Source organism: Taudactylus pleione, unplaced genomic scaffold (genome assembly GCF_031769625.1).
Source record: "Taudactylus pleione unplaced genomic scaffold, aTauple2 ptg000332l, whole genome shotgun sequence".
NCBI classification, from domain to species: domain Eukaryota; kingdom Metazoa; phylum Chordata; class Amphibia; order Anura; family Myobatrachidae; genus Taudactylus; species Taudactylus pleione.
Window position 1 is genome coordinate 2,079,859 of NW_028284733.1, and position 27,913 is coordinate 2,107,771.

General features: G+C 43.1%; 1 protein-coding gene across 1 annotated transcript in view; it reads left to right on the top strand.

Annotated features, from left to right (window-relative positions):
- LOC148509078 (B-cell receptor CD22-like) overlaps positions 1 to 27,913 on the top strand; it is a 248,742-nt gene that overhangs the window by 118,297 nt on the left and 102,532 nt on the right. The window lies entirely within an intron of this gene.

The following is a 27,913-nucleotide window of genomic DNA, read 5'->3' on the forward strand; positions in this document are numbered from 1 at the left end:
CATACTTCTGTAAAGCCATCTCCCAGTCATGGCCCAAGAATGCCCAGTATTTTTCCAAGATATCTGATAAAGTGTCTCAGTCACAACAGCGCCTCCTTGTGTACAACCTGTGTACTGGGCCGGAGCAAGAGCCACATGGTTCTTGGGCTGAAAATTTTGAACATGGAAGAGATGTGACCTGTGCTGTGTGGGTGTGACAAGTGATGTGTGGGTGTGGCCAGTATTGTGTGGGCATGGCCATAGCCACGTGTGTGTACACCCCATACACTATCAGCCCCTAAATACATACTGTAGTAATAACAGAAAAAAAAAAACATGCAAAAAAAAAAATCTATATTAATACTTATGATATGTGTCCAACTGTGTGGCCAGATGGGCAGCTGGTCATCTAAAGCACAAGGCTGGAGGCCTTGTGCTTTAGTTCCATCAGCCCCATTGTTAATCTGGACCTGTGGACTGTGTAATGCATGCTTCGTAAGAGTTTATAGGGATTTGTCTTGCAGGAGCAAAACATTGTTCATCTCTGTGAACATCAGCATTGCATGCAGCAATATTAATATTTATTCTTATGGCTAATATATAGTTTTGTTTCAAGTACTGTTATGATTATTCATATGATTCCCAAAGTTTTAGAATGTATTTGCATCACTCTGTTTATACTATAATATAATGCTTTAGAAATGAAAGAAGTCTTTATTGCTAACTGTATGTATCATCATAGATAAAACACCCTTCTCTACTTTGCCCTCCACCTGCACGGTGGTGGAGATCTACTAATTGTCAAATGTTCAACTTATTTATTAATTTATACCACTTGCTATAAAATCGGTAAAACTTTTATAGACTGAAAAAAAGCAAGATTGGAGATTGTTAGGCTGTTGAGAAGACAATAGTAGTTGAGATAAAGTTGGTTTCCAGGGTAAGAAGAGCGTGATCTTAAAAATAATATGTGAAGGAAAAGGTAGGCTAAATTTGGGAGATAAGCAGGGGGTTGTGCAAAGGGGTCATGGCCAGGTGCGATGACAGCTGCGCTGGGCCTGGATGAAGAAGGCATGGCCTAATCACGGGAGGTGTGGCCACGCCCCTTTAGGAGAAAGAGAAAAAAAACAATTTTTGCAGCACCTCAAAGTGATCCTCTGCACTGTGGAGGGGGGTGCTGTGAGTCCCCCAGCCCAGCATTCAGCCAGTGGGGGCACAATCAGTGTGATTGCTCTCCCCTCAGGCATAGGAGACTGCTGCTGCTTTGCAGCCATGAGCAGTCTCCCAGTGCAGGCTGCTGTGATGTAAGAGGGAGGGGGCAGCGCCAGACCCAGGCCCCCATCACGCCCCTACAGCAAGCCCAGGTAATTAGTTCTCACCCCCCCTCCCCTCTTGACGCCCTTGATCTTGGCTGAGGGAAAGACAATGATTTTAGTTTTTGAGAGGTTGACTTTCAGAAAGTGGTGGAACATCCATATGGAGATGGTCAACATGCAGCTGGCATCACAGGAGAGGACAAAAATGGAAAGGTGAGGATAAGTGAAGTAATTTTGGGTGTCATCAACGTATAGTTTTATATTGGAGGCTTAAAGAACTGCTAAACTCACAGAGGGAAAAGTTGTAGAAGAAGAAGAGAAATGGGCCTTGGACAGAGCCTTTGCAGATACCACTGGAAGAGGAGGGGAAGTGGAGGTAGGTGTGAAGACATAGAAGGAGCATTTGACCAAGTTGGAAGTGAACAATAAAATGACAGAGGCCAATAGAGTGATTTTTAGGAGGAAGGGGTTTCAAACATAGCATTAGTGAGGGCAGTATTGGTTGAATAGAGAGTTCAAAAACTGGATTGAAGTGGGTCAAGGAGGTAATGCAAAGAGAGGAAAAAAATTAATCAATTATATATAACCCCACTTGTGAAGTTTGGAGGTATAGTAGAAAAGAGATGGGCAGCAATTACAGAGAGAGAGGAAGGTTCAAGACAAAAATGGGAGAGACAGAGACATATTTGAAAAAAGAGGAGGTGAGTGATAGGTTAAGTTGGTGGGTGTAGTGTGAACAGGCATCGAGAAGGAGGAGCTGGTGAGAGAGTTTAGAATAATGAGGATAAGAGCATGGTGGGGTGAATGTAGACAAGGATTTTTGAGGAGGTGACAGTTAGAAAAACAGTCTGCAAGGAGGAGATACCACAGTGAATGGAATCAATTTTGGTGGTTATTTTGGGTTGCAATGTCAAGTGCAAAGAGGGAAGAAGGAATGGGGAAGGATTTGAAATTGGCAAAGAGGTGGACTGTGTTAGAGGATTGGGTGAATATGAGAGACTTAAGGAGAGATTTAATAAAATTTGGAGATAATTAGCACCAACCAATCAGCTCCTAACTGTCATTTTTCAAACAGCCTGTAAAGTGACAGTTAGTAGCTGATTGGTTGGTGCTATTTATCTCCAATTTTATCTCTCTCCAAGCTTTATTAATTCTCCCCCTTAAAGTTAGTAGAAAATAAGTTTTTTCCAGAGACACACAGCTGTAAAAGCAATTTTGGAGAAAGTCTGTCAGAGTTGAGTGCCAAGGTTGAGGAGAGGACCTTCTTAAGCTAATGGTGACATATGGTGCAGCAGTTGCATGTACCAAAAGTTTGGGAGCCTACTGACAGCGAGTACACCAAAGATAAACCAAACAAACAAAACCATAGTGCTGCAGTCAACTAATATTATACTATTACATTTGACATACAGTATGTGGTACCCTCAGGTGGTGAGGGTGTCATGGATGAGGTTAATATAATTTGGAAGTACCTGGTTCTTTACCAGCTTCTCACCTGTTAAACTCTCTTTCTTTACCACACTTTATAAAAATAACAATTGCAGTATTGCCCAGTGATGTGTGTGAGCTGCTCATGCAACGATAGATTACCAGGAGTATATAAAATACTATATTTGTATAAACCAAAAAGCACAATCACTAAGTACCACAACTTCAAACAATGTATTCCACACCACAAACTCCTGATCTGCTTATAGTTCCTTTTCAGATCGGGTGGTGTGGAGCTGAATTAAAAACAGGCACTGGCTGAATGGGGAATAACAGTAGTTACTTTCCCTAACTTTACCCTGTATGACACCTCCAGTGTCTGTATTACATTGTTGTAACAAGCAGCTTATCTTCAGTGCTGTGGCGGTATTGTTCCTCTGTTCTTCCAGCTTGATTGCTCTGTACCTCTCCTATCGGGGAACTAGAAATGGCCGGCTACCAAGTACTGTAAAAGGTTTTAAAAATTAATAGAAAAAGAAATATAAGTGCAAGTGCAAAATAGTAACTCAGATGAGGATGCTTCGCTTCAAATATGAAAATAAAGTATGAGGTTCTGGTGAACTGTCAGTAGTAGTATCAACAGAAACTGAAAATTTACAAATCTTGGTGTCGAAATGCATTGGCTTTTGGGGTCTCTTCATGAATGGACTTTATTTCGTGATACCTTGTAAATCTGGAGACAACAGCCACTTTGTTTTATTGGAATGTTTTATATTATATTGAATAAAGCATCCTTTTTTTGTGAATCTGGTGGATATCCATCATCATACTTGGAAACCCCTTACTTCGTTGAAGGACACCTCCAGTGGCAGCTCCAGAGGTGAGGCTGCAGCACAGTCCAAGATACAAATAGGGGAACCACACCGACTGCTATTTCAAACACTGCCAAACATAGATGACTGGGACTCACTAGCAGTTAGTGTTGCTGCCCTATTTGAATTTTGGACTGCATTGCAGCCCCACCCCTAGAGCCACCACTGGTTACCTCTATATGAAAGAAACACCTGTATTTGTTAATGATTTTGGTACACCCACATTTAAAGATACCTTTGTGTGTCTGAAAACATGTTTTACAGTGAGTGGGGTGCGCCCCTTGACTGTGGGAGCATACAACTGTTGGTGACACACAGAGATGTTTAGACTCCTAGTGATATAAATATATATATATATATTTCGCTCAACTAGAGAGTTGGTTGTGTGCGATACAGTAGACATCTAAATTAACCTTGATGAGATATATTTAAACAAGAAAGTTCCCACACATTGTTGTTTTCATTATTTTGTGCATGATCTATAACACAGAGAGAACGAACTAACTTTGGAAAATGTTGAACATTTTTGGATTATATGGATACTACCCTTTACACTTCACCAGAACCCCATACTGTATTTCATCTTTGGAGACTAATAATTGAAGTGAAGCACCCTCATCTGAGTTCCTATTTGTACTTGCATTTTGATTGGTAGGGTGGTAGGTGACACCCAGGTTCTTGTTGAGGAGGGCAGCTTGCAGGGAGCGCAGGGATGTGATTCAATTTTGTTTGATAGTTAGTTTAGAAAGAGAAATAGAGATATTGCCAGAGAAAAATAAGCCAAAATACAACCCGACAGCAAATAAGAAGAAGGCTTTAGAAGATTTAAAGAAAGACAAAGAAATATTAGTGAAGCCAGCGGATAAAGGAGGAGAGGGTATATTTACTAAAGTGCAGGTTTTTAGAAGTAGAGATGTTGCCCATAGAAACCAATCGGATTCTAGCTATTATCTTCTAGAAGGTGCTAGATAAATGATAAGTAGAATCTGATTGGTTGCTATGGGCAACATCTCCACTTCTAAAAGCCGGCACTATAGTAAATATACCCCAAGGAGTGGTCATAATGAACAGGACCAAATATGAGAAATAGAGATATTCCTGGAAGATAAAGATACTTACAAAAAATTAAGTAACAACCCTACAGAAAACTTCCAAAATGAAATAAGAGAACATCTAAAAGAGGGATTGGAAAAGGGAATCATACTAAAGAGGGAATATGATTATCTATACATTAAGAACACCAAAATGCCTGTATTCTACCAGTTGCCAACAATCCATAAGGATATCAATAATCCACCTGGTGGACTGATAGTTTTGGGGATATCTTCTATTAAAGCCAGCCTGTCTCATTACATCGACCAATTCCTCCAACCACTGGTCTCCAAACAAGAGTTTCTTGAGGGACACTATGCAAGTCTTACAAATATTACAGAATTTTGATTGGAAGAGCACCTACAAACTCTGTACCAGTGACATAAAGCCTCAATATACATGTATCCAACATTATACGGGTTGTGAACATGTGAGATTCTACCTATCTATGTGGACCAATTTAACCAATAGACAAATTACTGTAACTTTATCATGGCTAGCATTGAGCATATACTAAAACACAACTACTTTTGTAATAAGGGAGAAAACTACCTACAAACAAATGGAACAGTGATGGTATCTCATTTCACACCTAGTTACGCTAATCTGGTTGTTGCAAACTGGGAGGAGGATACAATTTGGAAGAACAATCCATATGAAGAACGTCTAGTATGTTCGTACCACTACATAGGAGGACCTCCTGTCCATATGGGATGGACCAGGCCAGAGGCTGTAGCTATTCACCAAATACATTAACAACAATAAAATGAATCTAGAATTCACGACCATTATAAGCACAACACAATGGTGGTTTTGATATTAATTATAAAACTAGTATGTCTGTAAAGCCAGTACAGCTCAATTATGCAAGTATAAAGATACTGTAAACATATATAATAAAAAATTTCAATAATATGAATTAACACTTTTCCCAGGACTTTAGTTCAGTTAAAAAATTAACAGATGCATCGCAAAGTATAAAGATGAAAGCAATGTTTTTTCAGTCTCCAAAACACTTTACGACTGATAGCATATATTATAACTTATTAATAGTGGGGATTACAGCATACATTAACTCTAACAGGAAAGTCATCAAATAAAACCAAAGTGAAAAATGCAATATGCAATAGTTTTGTTCATGTTTCTAGCATTGATGTAAAAAATAACATATCTAATATGCTTCCTTCCTATTGGAACAAACATTTAGTATTTAAAATGTATTCTTCACTATTTAATCTCTGCTTATATTTCCCACAGGGAAGGATGAAGAACCAATGCAAACAAATATTTTTGTTTACGTTATATCTGGAATAATCTGTATTTTTCAGTTGTCACTCATAATCTACTTCTGTTGGAGGTAAAAAATCTTATTCAATATAATATTTAAAAATTATCATATATTTCAAGTTGTAGAGTGACAGTCTATTTGTGTGGTGTATGCTTTGCAGGAACATTCATGAAATGATTAAAACATTTGCTGCCTGTGTCATAATTATTGCAATGATGTTATTCTGTCTTACACTGTTCCATTACATACTGTGCCCTGATATTATATGATACTTGTGAAATACTCTAGTAGTGCATATTATTTTGCATAAAGTTATGATGCAACAGTAATTATGTGAGGTAATTATTTAAAAAAGGGGGGAAATATGAATTTACTTTTATTTTCTTTTATCCTCTTATAGAAACCATGACAACTGCATTAGAACTAACCTTAGCTAAGTTTATTTTTTATAAGCTGTATTTGCTTATTAATATATTATGATAGAAGCAGTAGTAAAGTGGTCAATGGCAGGTACGTTTGTCAAAGGTTTTTGGCCTATGTGTTCCAGGAGAAGTCTGTTTTGTAAACAGACCAGAGTGTCAGCTTTTGGAAAAGCCAGTTTGGGTCCTGGGGGTGTGGATGTGAGGAGAGAGAGGGCTCCATCCACAGGCCACTCCAGGTTTTGGCCTTTCAGCCTGGTAGCAGGCTCATTAGGGCTTACACCTGGAACTGGCTGATTTAAGCTGTGTTGGGAGAGCTGGCCGCCGGTTAGCTTGCTCTGAGACACTGTTGGCTGTAAACCAGAAGGTACTGTGGATGGGGATTTTGTTTAGTGTTCTCTTTAGACAAGGAACTTACTGTCTGTTCGGCTTACGCGCCTCCTCAGCCTCGCTGGCTTGGAAGTCTGCAACACTGCCTAAAAGCGAGACTTCTGGGTGTCGCGATCTCGTGAGATCACGCGGCACCTGAGCTCAGAGTAGAATAGCAGCGGCTCTACTCGGTCTGAGACCGAGGAGACTTGGGCTCGTATTCAATTTGAGGTGAAAAGTCCCGGACTTTTCACCTGCCAGATTTTCCGCCTACATCGCGTGTTTTTGGAGAAAACACTTTCCGCGCGCGCGCCCACTTTTTGCCGTATTCAATTTCAAAGAACGCGAAAACGGCACCTGGCGAAACTCAAACAAGCAGAAAGTCCTGTCAGATTTGGGGAAATCAGCCTGACACCCCCCAAAAGATGCTCTGACATGGGTGTTCACTATGGAACCCCCCTTTCCCCCCCCCCGATTGGGCTTGCTGAAGGTATTTGGTGTTTTTAAATGGGCTCAATACCTGCTAAATAGTGTTTTTGGATAAGTGGCGCAGAATAGTATTCAGGAGTATTTTTTGCAGAAAATAACTTATCCCAGCAAATTTGGGGTACTTGAAAATGGGGGTCAGCATATTTTGAAGTTGCTAAGGTGCAGCTGGAAAAATTGTGCCGCAAGCACCTGCAATGAAAAAAACACCTGGGGCATACGTGGGGACCCCCCCAGAGGCAAGTTCGCTAATTTTTAATTTTGTCCCCCAACAATTTTTTTTTTGCCCCAAATTCAAAGTGTTGTTTTGGGGTGTCCTTAAGTGTTTTTTTTTTTTTTTTGACACAGTTTACCTTTGGGGAACTGTCTGAAGGCTGCACGGGGGTTCCTGCAACGTTGCACCCCAAAACCCCAATTCTGCACTTTTTTCCGTCTGGTAATCATAGGCGAAACTTTTTCGCCTATTACATTGCATTGACTTTGCGCCTAGGCGGAAAGTCTTCCAAATTAAATACAGCGTCAAATCAAAACAGGCGAAAATGACATCATCGGCAAAAAGTTTTCACCAAAAACACGCAAAAACGGCTTTTCGCTTCAAATTGAATACATGCCTTAATGGGTAATTAAGTCTGATCTCACAGTTAGATCCGCATCCATAACACAATCTTTTTACAAAGAAGCACTTTTCCATTCATCTATGTGATTAACATAACGTGATTGACAGCACATCAACTGACGACACCCACTTCATCCTGATTGGATAGGAGTGCAATAAAGGACGATTCCTCAAGTCAATCGTCATCCTTGACAAAGGCCTAGACAGGCTGAAATGCGTTGGAGAGAGACAGCACCAACACCAATTTTCCTTAACATCTCATTACCCATTAAGTCTCCTCGGTCTCAGACCGAGTAGAGCCACTGCTATTCTAAGATGAGCCCAGGTGCCGCGTGATCTTGCGAGATCACAACGCCCTGAAGTCTCGCGTTTAGGCAATGTTGCAGACATCCCAGCCAGCACGACTGAGGAGGCGCAGACGCCGAACAGAACGCAGGACAGTGGACACTGGGAGGGACCAGCAGGATGACACAGCACACCAGGAGGTGTGCACAGAAGACGCGGAGGGTAAGTTGGTGCACCTGGGGGACACGGGACACCGCCCCACCAGAACACTGCTTGTATATCTCTTGCACAGGACACTATTTGTCTACACAAGTCAATAGACTATCGATCCCTGGAGAGACACTTTCACATGCCCATACTAAATTATAACCATATGTTCGCCACATCCAGCTTTTCTTTCCTTTAATTTTATTTTATTTTCCCTATACCAAATATCAACCTGCACACAAGAGACATTACCACTGTGCACTAATAATTGCTTTCTAAGATAGACATTAGAGGACATAACTGGTGTGCAGGATCTGAAGGTTCATTACCCATTGCAATTTTAAACCATTCTATATTTCATATTGGAGCACTGTGACTCAGATTGTAGTAAAACATGCATAGAAGATATATTTCAGTGTTTCACTGGTTCTATAATACACTGCCCATACACGATCTGCATGAGAAACCACACATTGAAAGAGGGCTACATACAAGCAGAGCAGCGCTTAGCACAAAACAACTAAGCCAATTGAAGTGAGTTTGGACACCCCGCAAGCTAAACTGCTCCTCAAAACAATTAGGAGGTGATTCAAATGTTTTTCTGGCGGCTTTTTAATTTTTTTAAGACGCCCGACAGATAAATTCAATTGATACTCTGTCAGGGCGCGATAGCGGCTAAACCTCGTCTCATAGGCAGCGAAGACGGTGATAATTAATGAGCGCCCAGAACAATTGAATAGCAAACTGGATGCTCATTAATTATCACGACCAAAAAAACATTGGAATCGCCCCCTTAGACCAGTGGAATCCCTAAAAGCCTTGTTGCATAGAACCCATATCCAATATCAAAATGTTTTATAGCAGTAAAAATCCAACAAATTCAGTATATGCAATAACACACTTTTTTCATAGGTTTATTATAAAATTTTTACAAAATTTGTGATGTATATTGTTATTACCGGCTGGTGTATTATTGATAGATCTATATATATATACACACACACACTGTATATAATTTTTTTTTTCTGGAAGGTTGAGTAATCTCTTGAATATACTGTAGAAAGCAGTAGGCATTTTTTTCTTCATCACACTGAGGGGGTGATGTACTAAACTCTGAAAAGTGATAAGGTGGAGAGCAATAAACCACCAGCCACTCAGCTGCCAACTGTCATGTCACAGGCTGTGTTTGAAATATGACAGTTGGAAGCTGATTGGCTTGTTATTTATCACTCTCCAGTTTATCACTTTTCAGAGCTTAGTACATCTCTCCCTGAGTATTTCATTGGCGCTAGGTGTTATCTGTTTTACTTTTTTGATTTATTCATTGACTGAACATAGAGGAAGCAGCCATTTTGTAGCCTTAACCAATTTTTAGGAGATTGCATATGTTCTTGTCTATTTGATATAATTAGTATATAGGAGTTGCCCAGGGGTATTTTAAGAGAGGAGGGGGCCCATGTGCAGCCTCCGTTTGGGCCCCCTCCTCTCTGTCGGCGGTTCAGCGCGGCACTGAGCGCTGTAGATTCTGGCTTCATGCCAGGATCTACAGCGCATGCGTGGGTCTCCGGGAAAATGGCGCCTGTGCATACTTTCCCAGGGGACATCTTTTCTGTGCATGTGCAGATCACTGGGAAAATGGCCACCGCCATTTTCCCAGTAAGTGTTTTCTGCTCTGCAGCGCCGGTCCTGTGCTGCGGAGCTGCACTTCAGGAATCAGCGGAGAGGTAAGTATGATTACCTGTGGGTGCAGGGTGTGCGGTGTGGGCCCCCCTGGACCTAGGGACCCATGTGCACCGCAAACCTTGCACCCATTGTAAAGACGCCTATGGAGTCATCCCACAATCTGGCTGCTTCCATTCATCCTAATTAGATTAAATACAATGTTTCAAGTCTCCTTCCCATCTAATTTACAGTGGAGGGTGCTAACATAGGTTGTGCTTTTTTATAGAAAGAAATTATGTCAGAAGTCACCAAGCCATCAGGTACATATTTGTTAGAAACATGTATGAAGTATTGTAATATAATATAACAATTGAAAAGCAATGACTGAAACAGTAGTGTATCTTGATCAATCATCAAATTTGATTTATTAGCAGTGAATCACTATATTCCTGTGACCATATGGGCTGCTGGTGTCTTCAAAAATGTTAAGCTCATAATGTACACAAGTTGTGATACAGGAGTATCCCAGCAGAAATGTCCCCATGCAGTCTATAGTTTGTCAGTATTTTCAATAGGTTGCCAAGGAGATTTTGGACTGTCCGTTGTCTCCGTTAGTTCTGGTGAGTGCTTCATAATTACAGTGGTACACTATACAAGCAGAGACTTGTAAATGTATTCCATGCCTATAGAAGAGGTTATTCATTTATATGCAGAAAAACGGGCAAGCAATGCATTGTGAAAGGTACATCATTTTGATCTATTTGAACATATTGCTGTCCGTTAATGCCAATTATCTTGATTGGTCACATTTCAAATTGTTTGGTACCTGCAGAGGCTTCAATATATGTGCTGACACCCAGTGCGGCATCTTCCAAAAGTGGCCATGTCCCCTGATGTGAGCCAGTTTAGGAGCATCACTGCATGTCACAACCCTGTCATTGTCATGCATAGTTATCCTAGTGCTGCGGGAGCTACTGAAAAGCCCCCAGCCTCTCTCAGCACAATGTGAATGAAACGCACGACATTCGTCAGTACTGGCGCACTGTTCGGAGACACCATGCGAGGGGCTGACTCCAGAACAGCAGAGCAGCTCTGCTATTTTGGTGTCATCCCTTGGATGGTGTCACACGGTGCATCCCGCACCCCCCTAGTGACACCTACTTAGCTCTTTTAGTTCATTTACAATTTTTGTCACCTTTTTGAGAACACATTTTCCTTATAGTACTCTATTTTAAGATTTACTGTAAATTATTTTTAGACCGCAGAGCTCCAAGAAGCCACATACTCTGATCTTGTGATATCTGATATTTCAGCACCTTATGATGCTTTCAAGGTAAGTATGCAATTAGATATGAACGTACAGGAAATATGAAATACACATCTGTTTGTTTTTTCGAGCTGAATGGTAAACTATACCAAATGTAAGACAATTAAATTAAAAATTATAGTATTACACATGGAAATAATCATACATCATTAACCTCATCTAAAAATAATTGTCCGCATGCCCTCTTAGATGTGCCCCTGCGCTTTGCCTCCTCTTAATAACTAATTCTTAGTACTGACTGCTAATATCTGCTGCATCACTAACAACTGATTTATTTATTAACAGTTTCTTATATAGAGCAGCATATTCCGTTGCGCTTTACAATTGGAAACATTTACAGAACAAAACAGGGTAATAACAGACAGACATAGAGGTAAGAGGGCCCTGCTTACAATCTATAGGGAAATAGGCATTGATACACAAGGATAGGTGCTATATATTGCAATTTGGTCCAGCCAGAATGCAGAGTTTCTTGGCGGGCTGCATGATCCAGTCACAAAGGAATGTTGGCCAAATGTCAGGAGTTTATGAAAGAAATACAATGTGTGAGGTTAGGTGTGGACTGTGAGACATGGAAGCTATGAAGGTTATGTGGTAAGTTCTGGAATCTGATAGGCTTGTCTGAAGAGGTGAGTTTCCAGGGAACGCTTGAAGGATTGAAGACTAGAGGTAAGTCTTATTGTGCGTGGTAAGGCATTCCATAGAGTGGGTGCAGCCTGAAGAAAGTCCTGTAACCGTGAATGGGAGCAAGTTATGCGTGGGGATAAGAGACACAGATCTTGTGCTGAGCGGAGAGGTCGGGTTAGGAGATATTTTGAGATGAGTGAAGAGATGTCTGTTGGTGTAATTCGGTTAATGGCCTAATGTGTAAGTAACAGTATTTTGTATTGAATACGGTAGAAAACCGGCAACCAATGGAGGGACTGACAGAGCGGGGCAGCAGACGATGAACGATTGGCAAGGAAATAAGCCTCGCAGCTGCATTCATAATGGATTTTAATGGCGATAGCCTGTTTTTGGGAAGACAAGTAAGGAGACTATTGCAATAGTCAATGCGGGAAATAATGAGTGCATGGATTACAGTTTTTGCAGTGTCTTGTGTGAGATATGGTCGAATGTTGGATATGTTTTTTAGATGTATGTAACAAGATTTTGAGACAGATTGAATGTGGGGAACAAAGGACAGTTCAGAGTCAAGGATGACACCAAGGCAGCGAGCTTGTGGGGCGGGGTGGATTGTTGAGTTATCAACAGTGATAAAGAGATCAGGTTGGTAACTGTTATTGGCCGGTGGAAATATAATTAATTCTGTTTTAGAAATATTAAGTTTCAGGTGGCGAGATGACATCCAAGATGAAATGGCAGAAATACTTTCAGTGACACGGACCAATACAGATGGTGATAATCTGGAGAGGATAGGTAGATTTGAGTATCATCCGCATACAGATGGTACTGAAATCCAAAAGAGTGGATTAGATTGCCAAGAGAGGTGGTATAGATTGAGAATAGCAAAGGACCTAAGATAGAGCCTTGCGGTACTCCAACTGATAAAGGTAGCAAAGAGGAGGCAGAATCCGAAAAACTAACAGAAAAAGAGTGATCAGATAGGTAGGAAGAGAATCAAGAAAGAGCTATATCCTTCAGACCTATGGATTGTAATGTTTGTATGAGAAGAGAGTGGTTGGTCAACAGTGTCAAAAGCAGCAGAGAGATCTGGAAGAATTAGGAGTGAGTAATGGCCTTTTGCCTTGGCAGTGACCAGATCATTTACTACCTTAGTCAGAGCTGTCTCCGTGGAGTGCTGAAAACGAAAGCCACACTGAAGTGGGTCCAATAAGTTCTGGGTGTTAAGAAAGTGTATGAGGCGAGTGTAGACAAGTCTCTCCAGTACCTTGGAGGGGCATGGGAGCTGGGAGATAGGATGGTAATTTGAGAGAGTGTTAGGGTCACAATTTTGTTTTTTCAGAATGGGAGTAATCACTGCATGCTTGAACAATGATGGAAAGATGCCAGTAGAGAGAGAGAGATTACAGATTTTTGTTAGGGTTGGGATGAGCACAGGACACAGAACTTTACTGATTTGTGAGGGTATAGGATCTAGAGGAAAGGTAATAGAGTAGGATGGTGAGAAGAGTATAAATACTTCATCTTAGTTTGTGAGGTCAAATGAAGAAAATGTGCCAGAGGGTTCAGGTAGGAATTGAGGACGTCACTAGCTGAGGAAGAACATACTATTTAATTTCAGATATTATCAATCTTGTCCTTAAAATAGGAAGCAAGATCATGCGCACAGATAGTAGCAGGTAGCTTGGGTGAGGGAAATATAAGAAGCAGTTAAAATATATTAAAAAGTCGCTTGGGGTTAGAGGCTTAAGCAGAGATAAGAGAGTGGAAATTTGTTTGTTTAGCAGTGTCCAGAGCAGTACGATAAGAGTTGTAGATAGTCTTATATGTGAGGAAGTCACATGGAGTACGAGACTTTCGTCACTGATGTTCTACTTTACGTGAGAGTTTTTGTAGATGCCATGTTAAGTTAGAATGCCACGGTTGACGTCTATGTCTAGGTGGTGTGTGATGGGAAGGTGGAACTACTTTTTTCGAGGGCTTTGACTAGAATTTGGTTTAGGTGTGATGCAGTAGTCTCAGTGAAGTGAATGCAGAAGTTGAGAGTCGTTGTTGTAGAGAGGTAGATAGTTGTTGAAAGTTAATAGCATTAATATTTCTGCGGGATTTAGGAGATTTGGTTGATTTCACTGACATTGAGGTTAATGTAATGGAGGAGAGTGTGCAGGTGATAAGGTTGTGATCTGAGAGAGGGAAAGGAGCATTAGTGAAATCAGAAACTGAGCATAGTCTAGTAAATACAAGATCAAGGCAGTGGCCCTCCAGATGAGTAGTGGAGTCAGTCCATTGGGAGAGGCTAAAAGAGGAGGTTAGAGAGAGTAGTTTGGAGGCATGAGGAGATTGTGGACTGTCAATGGAGATATTGAAATCACCCATAATGATGGTGGAGATGCCAGAGGATAGGAAGTGAGGGAGCAAGGCTGGAAAATGTTCTAGAAATTGTTGGGGTGGCCAAGGCGGGCGATAGATAGCAGCAACTCGCAGAGAGAAAGGGGTGAAAGTCCTGATAGAATGTACTTCAAATTATGTAAATGTGAGTGAAGGTACCTGTTGGAGAACTGTGAATGTGAAAGATTGGGAGAGTAATATTCCTACCCCACCTCCTTTACAATTACCAGGCTTGGAGGTGTGTGAGAAGTGTAGGTTACCATGTGAAAGTGCTGCAGGGGAGACAGTGTCTGATTGTGTGAGCCATGTTTCTGTAATTGCCAGAAGGTTGAGCTTAGTTGAAATAAAGAGGTCATGGATGGATGTTAGTTTGTTGCAGACAGAGCGTGCATTCCATAAGGCACATTTTAGTGACTTAGAGGGTGAAGGGAGGCACGCAATGTTTATGAGGTTAGCTGGATTTATAGTTTGTTGTGGGTGTGGCATGTGGGTTTGGCCTGGATTTGGTGATATATCACCAGCTAATAAAAGCAGCAGGACAGAGATATAAATATATTTGTGGGATTTGTCTGAATGGTTTTTATGGCGAGAGGTTCTGGATGTTATTGTGAATGTGTATAGATAATTTAAAAGCTCATGTGTGTTTGTAAAAGGAGAGAAAAGTAATGAGGCAGCAATATGTACAGAAGGATGAGCTGCACGGAGAGTAAAGGATGTAGTAGTATTAGAGATGATTTCATGGAGTGAGATCATTAATAGAAGTTTTTGATACATTTTTTCAAAACATTCAAAAATGTACAACACACAAACTACTGGTAAGGAATGATATTGTAATTACCTTGTCATAGATGTTGTTCTATGTTTGTTCAACTGTTTTTTAACTGTTACATAAATTACACTTTGTGTTATAACACTCTTAGTGCTTATAATACACAGCTGCCATCAGCATCCACGGCTGCCTCTATACTGATTCTGAACTTAAGGAAAGTCTGATTGAGACATGCTACAGCTGAGCACAAATGCTCCACTAATCAAAAAAGAAATTTAGCACTGGGTTTGTGTAAACACAAGCAGTATCCTACCATAAACTAGGCATCACTGAACAACATCCCCCACCCAGGTAATACAAAATACAATCAAGTCATTACATCTCAATCTTTGCTAACAGAAATAAATGCCATTATGCAGAAATGTAAGAACAATATGCAGCTTGCTAGATGTAAATGGATAACATACTTTTTACAAACCAAACAGCTGATCTGAGTAATTGCAAAGCACTAGTAAGAATATACAGCTTGGAGAATGGATAACACACTTTTTAAAAACCAAACAGTAGTTACCTGCCAGGTGGGGCAGACTCACCCTTGTTATGTCCAAAGTAGGAAGTGGTACCAGATTGGGTTCAGGGAAGTCCTTGTGAGCAGTTTCCTGAAATTGGAATTAGGCTGGATGAAGAGGATTTCTGTTCATGATTGTCTCTGCCTTTGCAGAAGAAAATGAGGATGGAGATTCAGGTGAGGGAAATAAAGAGTTAAAACCCCCAGGGGGTTACAGGACTCCACTCATGGAGTAACTGAGGTGCAGAAACCTAGAACTAGTGCTGGCTGAGGTTACTGAGGGAGGAGACTCTGTAACATAGCAAAAGGAAGCTGTATAGGTCACCTGGACAGAGACGGAACAGACCAACTGGCAATTACACTTTGAAGTAGAGCAGGTAGCAGAGGAATACTTCAACTGAGTACTTGCAAATAGAAATCCTGGAATGAAAACGAGACTAAGGAGCACAGAGAACTAGGGGGTAAATTTGCTAAGAATTGAGTTTGGGTGAGATTGCAATCTTGGGTGAGATGAAGCATGTTTTTCAAATCACAAATTTACTAAAGGAAAAGTCAGGTGAGTTACAGAGAGATTTCTCTCATCTCACTCGCAAAACTCGGGAGAGCTAGCAAACTCGAATCTTCTGACCATCGGCCAAACGTTGAAGTACTTTTCACCTAAAAGATACAGTTCACAAATTTAACAAGAATCGAGATGCCTGCAAACTCTCTGCCAAATTGATATTTTAAACACTCACCTCCAGAGCTGCAAGTTTGGCTGAAACATACACAAATCATTGTGTTTTGAGTATGTTTCATTTTGTAACTTGTTTAAATAGTGATAATTATAAAAAAAAAAGTGATGTCAGAATCCCCCCCAAAAGACTAACCAGCCCTGGATTTGCCAGCCTATCCTGGTTCTTAAAATTACAGGGAAAAAAATGTGTAGGGTTCCACTGCAATTTAAGAACCAGCACCAGGCAGCAGGGCTAGACCTGGTTTTAAATATATGGAGAAAATATTTGCGTGTGGTTCCCCGTATATTTAAAACCAGCTCTGGACTCTTTCTAGTGGGGGACTGATGACACAGTCAGGGGTGCCCTTTCACCGGGCCCTCCAGCTGCAACATCAGCCCTGACCACTAGTCAGCCCTGGCCAGGGATCCCTGGGGAGTTGGGGACCCCTCCAATAAAGGGGACCCCCTCTCCAGGGCACCTCTGGCCTAGGCTGATAGCCGGGTCTAACCCCACCACCCCTGGGTGGTGAGTGGCAGGTTGATAGTGTTAGTGTGTAGTGTAAAATAAATGGTTAAATATTGTCTTTAGTTGTGGAACTACACATACCAGCAAGTCTCCCCTGCATGCTGGTTTTTGGAGTACCACAAATACCAGCATGCGGGGCATTACGGGCCCGCTGGTACTTGTAGTTCCACAACCAAAGCAATACGAAAAAAAAAACACAACATACACCGTGAAAGTAAAATGTTATTATAACATACATGGACTGGTGCTCCTGAATCCAAGCCGGACTGAGTAAAGGTACGTGTTTAAACATACTTCAATTAACCTTGTGGTTACATCAATGATACAATGTAGTGGTTCCCACCATAGACTTCAATGGAGATTTCTCTCTATTGAAGTCTATGGGGGAGACAGGCTGACCGCACACAGCCAATCAGAGAGCTGCTCCGACTGAGATGCCCCCTGATTGGCTGGCGGCTCCTTCAATGATGGGGCACACGTGTGCCCCAGTCATTCGTCCGGAGTAAAGGTATGTGGAAACACGTACTTTAACTCAGTCCGGCTTGGAGTCGGGAACACCATTTTTTTTTGTTTTAACCCCATGGATGCCTACTTGGAGAAGAGGACGTGAACTACACAAAGGAGAGGTGAGTATGGATTTTTTTTATAGGTACCCCTATGGTTTATAGGAAGCCCTTAAATACCCAGTGCTGAAGCTGGATTGGATGTCAGAGCCCACTAAGAACCATGCAGATGGGATTGTCTCATTCTTGACATGTGACCAGCTCTAGGATGGCAGCGCCCAGCACCTGGCAGCATCTGTACAGAGACCCAGCCACCACATCTCCACCCTGTCAGAGACCTAGCGCAGCCTCTCATGGACCGGACCACATACCGTGCTAAACACTACCAGCCTGCACCCCCACCAGACTGACTCCACCAGAGTGCCCGGAGAGTTAAGTCCCAAACCCCCTGCGGTGCTCCATTGTGGCCCATGACAACACTTCAAAACTTTAAATGCAATACGAAAATATATCTCTTTAATCTATGTGCAGAGCAGCTGAGAGCCTCGATCTGGGTATGTGGGTGTAGCCAGGTCACCTCTCGAAAATAAACTAAAATACCGCAGTATTTTCCTTCCCATTCCTATTGCTCCATCCTTCCTATTTTTTTCTATGCTTTTCATTAGTGGTAGTGGTGTAGCCGGCCATGCCAATGTGTAAGTGCTCTGTTACCAAACCCCTCCCCACACACCCAATTTGGAGATGTTGTTAGTATAGACGAAGAGCTTATGGCAGGACACATTCTAGGTTCTAGAAACTCTTGCTATTGGTTAGTTTATAAAGTGCTAGGCCCAGATTAACAATGGAGCAATAAGAGCTACAGCATAAAAATAGGCCCATCATTATGGCATCATGATTAAGACCAGCTGCCCAGCTGGCCACACAGTTGGCCATAAGTCAGTATTACAATTGTATTTATTTTTTCACAAAATTCTGTAATTGTTTTCATGTAATTAGTGAGATAAGTTCAGAGGTGTACACACCCATGCAGATCTGGTCACAGTCAGAGGTGTACACACCCATGCAGATCTGGTCACAGCCAGAGGTGTACACACCCATGCAGATCTGGTCACAGCCAGAGGTGTACACACCCATGCAGATCTGGTCACAGCCAGAGGTGTACACACCCATGCGGATCTGGCCACAGCCAGAGGTGTACACACCCATGCAGATCTGGTCACAGCTTTTCCTCATCTAGTATAGGCCCTCGCACATTTTTAGCCCCATGAAACCCTTAATCTGTCCCTGTATAGTGCTAATAAGTATGCAGATATTTGTTTCCATTCATATCAGTTCCTGCTAGGGGTGTGCACCGGCCACTTTTCGTGTTTTGTGTTTTGGTTTTGGATCTGGATCTTTCTTCGTGTTTTGGATCTGGATTGGTTTTGCCAAAACCACCCTTCCATGTTTTGGGTTCTGGGTTTTGTGTTTTGGATCTGTATTTTTTTTTAAAAAAGCATAAAAACAGCTAAAATCACAGAATTTGTAGGTTTTTCTGCTCCTATGCTATTATTAACCTCAATAACCTTAATTTCCACTCATTTCCAGTCTATTCTGAACACCTCACACCTCACAATAGTGTTTTTATGTAAAAAAGGTTGCACCGAGGTAGCTGGATGACTATGCTAAGTGACACGAGTGGGCGGCACAAACACGTGACCCATCTAGGTGTGAAACTGCAGTGGCAGACAGGATGGCAGTTTGAAAAACTAGGCCCCAAACTGTACATAATGCAAAGAAAAAAAAGAGGTGCAAGATGGAATTGTCCTTGGGCCCTCCCACCCACCCTTATGTTGTATAAACAGGACATGCACACTTTAACAAACCAATCATTTCAGTGCCAGGGTCTGCCACACAACTGTGGCTGAAATGATTGGTTCGTTTGGGCCCCCACAAAACAAGCTGGCAATTAATCTGTCCCTGCACAAACTGGCTCTACGGAGGCAAGATGTCATCCTCATCCTCCTCATCCACCGATTCCTCACCCTCTTCAGTGTGTACATCCTCATCCTCACAGAGTATTAATTCATCCCCGCTGGAACCACAGGTCCCTCTGTACGTTCTGGAGGCTGGTCTCCCTGGAAGAGTTGATAATTCATTTTATGAACATCATCTTCTCCACATTTTGTGGAAGCAACCTCCTACGCCTTTCGCTGACAAGGTTCCCGGCTGCACTAAACACTCTTTCGGAGTACACACTGGAGGGGGGGCAACTCAGGTAAAATAGAGCCAGTTTGTACAGGGACCTCCAAATTGCCTCTTTTTCCTGCCAGTACAGGTACGGACTGTCTGACATGCCTACTTGGATGCTGTCACCGATGTAATCCTTTAACAGACAGACGCACGTTTGTCACTGCTGCTTTGAGGATGCAAGTGTGGCTACAGCCCACACAATTCACAAAGACAGAAAAAAGAAGAAGAATATTTTTATTGTTTGTGTAGCACACTTTGAGGGTGTCACCACCCTTTAACAGACAGACGCACGCTTGTCGCTGCTGCTTTAAGGATGCAGGTGCGGCTACAGCCCACACATTTCACAAAGACCGAAAAAAAAAGAACAATATTTTTATTGTTTGTGTAGCACACTTTGAGGGTGTCACCACCCTTTAACAGACAGACGCACGCTTGTCGCTGCTGCTTTGAGGATGCAAGTGCGGCTACAGCCCACACAATTCACAAAGACAGAAAAAAGAAGAAGAATATTTTTATTGTTTGTGTTGCACACTTTGAGGGTGTCACCACCCTTTAACAGACAGATGCACGCTTGTCACTGCTGCTTTGAGGACAGTATCATATGCAGTGACAGTAGACTTGTCAGAAATTGTTGGCACGTCCTTCAGTCCGGACCAGATGTCCAAACCAGCCCTTGACTTATGACACAGGCGCACGCTTGGCGCTGCTACTATGTTGATGCACGTGCGGCTACATCACACACAAGTCACAAACACATTAAAAAAATAGTTTTTTATTTTTTGGAGCACTTTGAGGGTTACACCACCCTTTAACAGACAGACGCACGCTTGTCGCTGCTGCTTTGAGGATGCAGGTGCGGCTACAGCCCACACATTTCACAAAGACAGAAAAAAAAAGAACAATATTTTAATTGTTTGTGTAGCACACTTTGAGGGTGTCATCACCTTTTAACAGACAGACACACGCTTGTCGCTGCTGCTTTAAGGATGCAGGTGCGGCTACAGCCCACACATTTCACAAAGACTGGAAAAAAAAGAACAATATTTTAATTGTTTGTGTAGCACACTTTGAGGGTGTCACCACCCTTTAACAGACAGATGCACGCTTGTCGCTGCTGCTTTGAGGATGCAGGTGGAATCTAGACAGGATTTGGAACCGGGGACACACTACCTCCATTAATTGTCTAAATCCCACTGCACTAATGGCGGATACCGGACGCACGTCTAACACCAACATAGCAGTCAAGGCCTCAGTTATACGTTTTGCTTCAGGATGACTGCTGTCGTACTTCATCCTCATCGCTAGGGACTGTTGGAGGGTCAATTGTTTAGTAAAAGTAGTGATGTTCCTACTTCCTCTCTGGGATGATGAACAACTCCCAGCAGCAGCAATAGCACTAGGAGGAAGTGGTTCTTGATCTTTCCCTATTTTATTTTTATCGGAGAAAGTTTGGTAATCCATTTATGTTATATTGATATATACGTGCGGCTAAAGCGCACACAAACACAGAAAATATTTTTTTATTTTTGCTGGAGAGTTGTGCACTTTGTTGGTTACACCACCCTTTAAGAAATGAGCCAGCCGGCTCTTTACTTATGGGACACAGACGCACGCTTGGCGCTGCTCCTTTGTTGATGCACGTGCAGCCACAGTGCACACAAGTCACAAACACAGAAAATATATATTTTTTTGGGTGGACTGGAGTGTAGTTTGGGGGTTACAGCACCCTTTAACGGTCAAGCCAGCCGGCCCTTTACTTATGACACAGGCGCACGCTTGGCACTACTTTGTTGATGCACGTGCATCACTGCGCACACAATTCACAAACACAGAAAATATATTATTTTTTTAGCACTTGGGGGGAGCACCCCTGATGGACAGAGCACCCCCTGGACAACACTACAGCACCCCTTTAGGACTGGGACACTGCACAGGACTTTGGAGGGGACACAGCCCCTATGGAGAACTGACTGCACAACACAGTCCAGCCAGCCCCTATGGACTTTGAAGTAGTGGACACAGCCCCTATTAACAACAGCAGCACAGCACAACACAGCCAGCCCCTATGGACTTTGAAGTAGTGGACAACAGCAGCACAGCGCAGCACAGCACAGCACAACACTACTCTGCACTACACTACACAGCCCAGCCAGCCCTAACTCCCACCCTCCCTCTTCACTGTCCACAGCCGAGTGAGAAAATGGCGCCGACGCGGGTACCTTATATAGGATCCAAAACCCGCGAGACTCGGAAGGCGGGATGATGACGTTTTGTCTTGATTTCAGATCCGAGTCAGGTGGGAAAAGTCGAGCCTGACTCGGATCGGACTCGGATCGGGGGGGCTCGGGGGGGTTCGGATTTCAGAAATCCGAAATCGCTCACCCCTAGTTCCTGCCCAATTGGTGCTTATAGTGCAAATTCCCTAATGCAGGCATACACATTAGGGTATACTTTACCAGTATGTTTTGGGACTGTGAAAGGAAACTGGTGCATCTAAAGAAAAACACAATGAGGGGAACTTACAATCTACACACAGACAGGGCCCTAAACTGGAATCAAACTGATTGCTGTGAGGCGGCAGTGCTAACCACTATCCATTGTGCTACCAAGAAACATTAATAAATGAAATATATGGCAAAAATGGCTTTGTCATTTCTTGGAATAATTTAACATGAGGTAAACTACAAATAAACCACTGATTCCTCCTGTGGTGCCTCATATTCCGGCACTTACCACCATCCCCATAGACCTCTGAGGTAAATGGCCTTAGTTTACCAAGCTAGATTTTCATTGAAAATTCCTCAGGATGGTGTTACCTTAACCCGCAAGTAGGTATAAAGGTTCATTATATGTGCTGTAACATCTATAGAGTCCCCAAAAATTTAAAAATGGTTATTTAAATATTTTACTATCTCACATTATCATACAGTAATTATCTATAGGGTTCAATATTTCTCACTCTATCTTACAGCCTGTAATCACTGTCACAGGAGCGACTGAAGCAGCAAAGCCTGAATATGAAAATGTGAACATATTGTCCTGAGGCCGTCTATCATCTTGCCATTACTTTATGTTGCCAGACCAAAACTAATACATTGTCTAATAAAGATAACATAATTATGGTCTTTTCTTTCCATTACACCTTTACAGTAGCCCAATAAACCTGTTTGTATTTTTGCAGTATTTGATATTTACATTTTTAAGTTGTTGGTTGAACTAGAAGCGCAGTTATGGAACTAGAGAGTGGTGGGCCCCGGGTGCAAAGATACGCTTTTTGTCACCCTATGCAGTGCCCCCAGAAGTGGTCCCCCCTATTCTGTTCCCCCAGTAGTAGTTCCCTCATGCAATGTCCCCAGTAGTATTTCCCCTATTCATGCCTTCAGTAGTAATACCCCTATGCAGTGCCCCCAGTACATGCCCCCCTATGCAATGCCCCCAGTAGTAGTCCCCCCTATTCAGTTCCCCCAGTAGTAGTCCTCCCATGCAGTGCACCCAGTAGTAGTCCCCCCTATTCAGTTCCCCCAGTAGTAGTCCCCCCAGTAGTAGTCCCCCATGCAGTGCCCCCATTCAGAGCTGTAACTAGACTTTTTGCCCTGTGCCAGAGAGTGCATTAGCGCCACCACCTCTCCATTTTTTTAAATAGGGACATAAGAAAGTACACCTGAAAAAGGGCCATGGCTTCATGGGGAAGGGCCAAAGAAGAGATAGGAGAGGCCAGGTGATGCTGGGGATAAAAGAAGAGGAAGCTACAAGTAAGAATGATAATAAACAGGAAAATTGACAGGCCCAGACAGCGCCCCCTGCCCTGCAGTGCCCTGTGCCATGGCACTGGTTGCACTACCCTAGTTACGGCCCTGCCCCCAATAGTAAAGCCCCCCTATGCATTGCCCCCAGTAGCAGTCCCCTATACAGTGCCCCCAGTAGTAATCCCCCTATACAGTGCCCCCAGTAGTAATCCCCCCTATGCAGTGCCCCCAGTAGTAATCCCCCTATGCATTGCCCCAGTAGTAGTCCCCCGTATGCATTGCCCCAGTAGTAATTCCCCCTATACAGTGCCCCAGTAGCAGCCCCCTTTATACAGTGCCCCCAGTAGCAACCCCCAGATAGTGTCCCCAGTAGCAGCCCCCTATATACAGTGTCCCCTGTAGCAGCCCCCTATACAGTGCCCCCAGTAGCAGCCCCCTTTATACAGTGCCCCCTGTAGGAGCCTCCTATACAGTGCCCCCAGTAGCAGTCCCCCCAGTAGCACCCCCTTACATACACACACAAAAGAATAAAAAATAGAAAACTTACCTCCCGGCCCGCTATGCACTATGGGAGAGACGTCATGACATCTCTCCCATTACCCACTGCGGAGGGGGCAGGAAGGCGGAGCTCATGAGAGAGCTCCAGTCAGCTCTCTCCTTGGCCGCAGCAGCCAATGAGAGTCTGCGGCTGTGTGTTTGTAAACTGTGTAGGGCAGACCGCTCTCAATGCGGTCTGCTCTACACTAGTGGGTCCCTGTGGACACTAGTGGTGGTGCGGGCCCCTGCACCACAGAGGACCCTGGTGCAATGCATCGGCTGCACCACCACTAGTTCCGTCCCTGGTAAAGAAGATATAATTATTAGAAAACCATGTGTTATATTCATGGATTCAATGATTTCAACATGGATGTACTGTACTCTGGGCCTGATTCAGAGTCGGACGCTCTGAAAGAGCGCTCGCTCTGAATCGGGGCATTTTTTTAAATTTTTTGTGCGGCCTCCTGGCCGCTCGCATATCTGTGGGTGACCACCCACAGCTATTGCGAGCGGCCAGGTGATGGTCACAATGGTCTCGACCATCGCGACCATCAGGGCTTGCGACAAGACCCTTGGCCCCAGTGAGCTTTCTGCTCTATTAGAGCCGGAAGCTCACCCACTGACATCACTCGTGATGTCAGTGGGGCCGGCCCCAAACGGCAGGTGTTCCATCGGGAACACCTCTGTTTGGCCAGCCACCCCCCCCTGCCCGCCTCCAAAACGGTGCGAGCTGTCGATCAAAATCGACAGCCGCCCCCTTTTGGTGCGAGACCCGGAGCGATGGAGTGCCAGTCGCTAGCCGTGTCTCGTGCATGCTCACGTCGGAGCCGGCTCCGGAGTGCGCATGCGCAGTGGCCAAACATCGACCCGCTCGCAAGTGCTGTTGAATCAGGCCCACTGTGCTCCAGGGTCTGCTTTATATATTAGAGATGTACGCTGACCCCAGTATTTTGGTTTTGCCAAAATCGCCCTCACGTTTTTTGGTTTTGGATCTGTATTTTGTTCAAAATTTGATAAAAACAACTAAAATCACATAATTTGGGCCTGTTTTTGTTCCTACAGTATACCCATTTCAATAACATTAAATTCTAGTCATTTCCAGTCCATTTTGACCACCTCACAGCTCACAATATTGTTTTCATCCAGTTTAGGAAAAATGGTTGCATTGAGCTAGCTGGCCGACTAAGTTAAGCTGCAGCAGTAGGCGACAGAAACATGTCGCAGTTCAACTTCAAACAGAGGGCCTGATTCAGAGCCGCTCGTAAGCGGCCGCTCGTTCGCTCTGAGCGATGTTCGCACAACTGCGCATGCGTATGGGTCATAATGCGCATGCGCCAACCAGTCATTGCGGTCGGAAATCGTGCGCTTGTAAAACAGCGAGGGGCTGCTAATTTGAGTGACAGAATGAGGCGTTTGTGGGTGGTAACGGGAAGGTGCTTGAAAATGGGGGAGTGGAGATCTGAATGCAGGCGTGCCAAACGGTCAAAACGGCATTTTATATGTGTGCATAATTAACAAAGCAGCGTCATCGACCGCGTCACTTGGTTGTCTTTTAGCCTGAACTGCTCGCAGTGATAGCGGCAAGTAAATCCTACCACAAGCACTGCGAGCAGTTCAGATGCCTTTCGATGTTCCCGATTAATCAAATAAATAGCAGAGATGACGTATGATGCGAACGGAAAAGGGGCGTCTTTAGAAAATAGCTAGCGCATTTTTCGGACGCTCGCTCAGACATAGAGGCTTCCACAGACCGCAAAGAGCGAGCACTTAATTTAAATAGCAAGCCCCTTTTTCAGAACGACCATCTGCAAATAGCGTCCGGCTCTGAATCAGGCCCAGAGTGCACTGCAGTGGCAGACAGGATGACAGTTTAATATAAACTATATGAAGCTATACAATTTATTATTTAATAAGTTTCTTATATAGCGCAGCATATTCAGTTGGGCTTTACAATTTGAATCAACATTAATTGAACAAGACTTGGTTGTAAAAGACAGACATAAAGGTAAGAGGGTCCTGTTTGCAAGCTTACAAACTATAGGGAATTAGGTGTTGATGCACAAGGATAGGTGCTACATATTGCATATTGGTCCAGCCTGATTGCAGAGGTTCTTGGTGAGCTCTATGATCCGGTTACACTGGAAAGTTGGCCTGGGGTCAGGAGGAAGTGAAATTGAAGAGAGAGAAAATGTTATCTGTGTAAACTATAAGGGGGGAGTTTGATAGGGAAGCTAAAAAGGTTTTGTGGGTGGTCCTGGAATCTGATAAGCTTGTCTGAAGAGGTGAGTTTTCAGAGAACGCTTGAATGTTTGGAGACTAGTGGAAAGTCTTATTGTGTGTGGGAGGACACTCCACAGAGTGGGTGCAGCCTGAAAAAAAGTCCTGTAGCTGTGCATGGGAACAAGTAATGCGCGGGGATGAGAGACGCAGATCTTGTGCAGAGTGGAGATGATGGGTTGAAAGATATTTTGAGATAAGTGAAGAGATGTATGTTGGTGTGGTTGGTTAATAGCTTTATGTGTGAGTATTTTATATTGAGTACGGTAGAAGACCGGCAGCCAATGGAGGGACTGACAGAGTAGATCAGCAGACACTGAACATTTGGTAAGAAATAGCCTCACAACTGCATTCATAATGGATTGTAGTGGGGAGAGCCTGTTTTTGGGAAGACCAGTAAGGAGACTGTTTCAATTGTAAATGCAGGAAATTATGAGTGCGTGTATTAGATTTTTTGCAGTGTCTTTTGTAAGATATGGATGAATTTTGGCTATGTTTTAGATGTGTGTAACAGGATTTAGAGAGAGATTGAATGTGGGGAACAAAAGACAGTTCAGAGTCAAGGATGACACCTAGGCAGTGAGCTTGTTGGGTGGGGTTGATTGTCGAGTTGTCAACAGTAATAGAGATATCAGGTTGGTAACTACTATTGGCCGGTGGAAATATAATTAATTCTGTTTTGGATATATTAAGTTTGAGGTGATGAGATGCCATCCAAGATGAAATGGCAGAGAGACATTCAGTGACACGGACCAGCACAGATGGTGACAAATTTGGGGAGGATAGGTAAATTTGAGTATCATCCATGTACAGATGATACTGAAAACCAAAAGAGCTGATTAGTTTACAAAGAGAGGTGGTATAGATTGAGAAAAGCAGAGGACCCAGGACTGAGCCTTGCAGTACTGCAACTGATAGAGGTGGCAAAGTGGAGGTAGAATCAGAAAAGCCAACAGTGAAAGAATGATTAGATAGGTAGGATGAGAACCAAGAAAGGACTGTGTCTTGAAGACCTAGGGATTGTAGTGTTTATATGAGAAGAGAGTGATCAACAGTGTCAATGGCAGCAGAGAGATCTAGAAGAATTAGAAATGAGTAATGGCCTTTAGTTTTGGCAGTGACCAGATCATTTACTACCTTAGTCAGTGCTGTCTCTGTGGAATGTTGGGAGTGAAAGCCTGACTGAAGTGGGTCCAATAAGTTGTGGGTGTTAAGAAAGTGTGTGAGGCGAGTGTAGGCAAGTATTTCCAGTAACTTGGAGGGGCAAGGGAGGTGGGAGATAGGATGGTAATTTGAGAGAGAGTTAGGGTCAGAATTTTGTTATTTCAAAATGGGAGTGATCACTGCATGCTTGAACAGTGATGGAAAGATACCAGTAGAGAAAGAGAGATTACAGAAGTATGGGATGAGCACAGGAGACAGAGCTTTACTGATTTGTGAGGATATAGGATCAAGAGGAGAGGTAAAAGAGTAGGAGGATGAGAAGAATGTAGATACTTCATCACATTAGTGGGGTCAAATGATCAGAACATGCCACAAGGATCAGGTAAGGAATTGAGCAGGTCACTGGCTAAGGAACAGCATACCATTTCATTTCAGATATTATCAATCTTGTCCTTGAAATAGGAAGGAAGATCTTGTGCACTGATAGTAGCAGGTGGGTTGGGTGCATGGAAAAGCAG